The sequence below is a fragment of the Arachis hypogaea genome, chromosome 10 (assembly GCF_003086295.3).
Source record: "Arachis hypogaea cultivar Tifrunner chromosome 10, arahy.Tifrunner.gnm2.J5K5, whole genome shotgun sequence".
NCBI classification, from domain to species: domain Eukaryota; kingdom Viridiplantae; phylum Streptophyta; class Magnoliopsida; order Fabales; family Fabaceae; genus Arachis; species Arachis hypogaea.
In genome coordinates this window covers 81,432,854-81,434,398 of record NC_092045.1, presented here as the reverse complement: position 1 = coordinate 81,434,398, position 1,545 = coordinate 81,432,854, and positions in this window count along the sequence as shown.

Sequence of the window (1,545 nt, the reverse complement as noted above, 5' to 3'; positions counted from 1 at the left end):
AAATTTCTAACTAGAACCTCTTCAAAAAAAAGTTAATCATTTTCTAATGTATTAATTAAAATTAAGGATTAGTTTACATTGAATCTTAAAAATCAATTTTGTTGGAAAACTAACTAGGAGGTAGATAACTAAAGTCAACTAGTTGAAAAACAAGAGATCTATTACAAAAAAGAAAAAATAACTCCCCACTATTCTAATTTTTCGAATTTCAAAACTAAAAATACAAAAGATTGATTTGAGTTGGCTTATGTTGTAGTTGGCTCTCTAGACGTTTTTTTTTAAATACTTTTCATATACTGACCCAAAATAAAGTCAATCCTAAAAAGGTTAAAAGTCCACCCAATAAGGGTGGCCTCATCTACTTCTATCCAACCTCATAGAGGTTGGGCATGACAACGGTAGTTCAATCTTATTAAGCTAAAAAAGTAACTAACTCCTAAGATATCTTCCACTTATCTAGAAGGGAGTAGGGAACAGTTATCCACCATCAAAGGTGGAACTACACTACAAGATGGTTATTTATTTTACTGTAAATATACTACAAACTCAGATATATTTAGAACTCAATCTACAAAAAAAACCTGCCTAAAACATTTGCTATTGATAATTAATTTTTAAGAAATAGTGTTTAATTTCATAAAAAAAATTAACACTTAATTTTTAATCCAAAAGCTATATTATCACTATCTTTCATCTTACCAACAAATATGGTCACAACTTATAGTTATTAAATTACATTTTTTATAGGGTTTTTTATGACATTTTTATTTAAGGCTTTTCAAAAAAAACAAAAAATTTTCTAACATGATAAGTATAACTCCTTTTTCTTTATTTTGGTCAATCTAATGTAGTCCTTTTCTTTAGTCTTACAATCCACTCTTAAATTATGTACTACAAACAGTATTTTAATAAGACTAAAATTTTTTGACTAAGTCCAAACATATTTCTCTTCTAAATCCGAGTTACTCTTTTTTAAAATAACCCATTACAGTTTTTGCAATAAATTCCAACCATAGTTACAAAAACACTACACACTTTAGTTACCGCAAGGATTAACCCAACGTTATAATTATAAATAAGTGTGTACGACTGCAGCTCTATGAGACTCATGATCTGCTACAAAGTAAAAACTCAGTTTTCCATAATTTCTCACTCAATGCGTATCATTTCTGCAGGCTGTACATATGTCTTTAACACTTAAAGAAAAGAAAAGCCTTTAACATAATAAAATCTCCCTTAACTATCAAGAGATCCAATTCACTCCAAGTCAAGATGCCATAGATATAGTGGTAGCTTGTGGGGATAAATTAGAAACAAAATATCACTCCCTCATTAGAGAAGTAACGAATTTAACTTTGATGTTTGATTTTTACAACAATTACTTAAGTGTTATATATAATAAGAGAGATCTCAATTGATCTTTTTTTTGCCTGGCAGTGAGTATTGAGAACTTGTTAATCTTTTACCAACCAATGATGATTAGTTTACTAATTTATTTAAATAAGAGTTATAAATTTAAATTTTATTTTATATATGTATTAATTT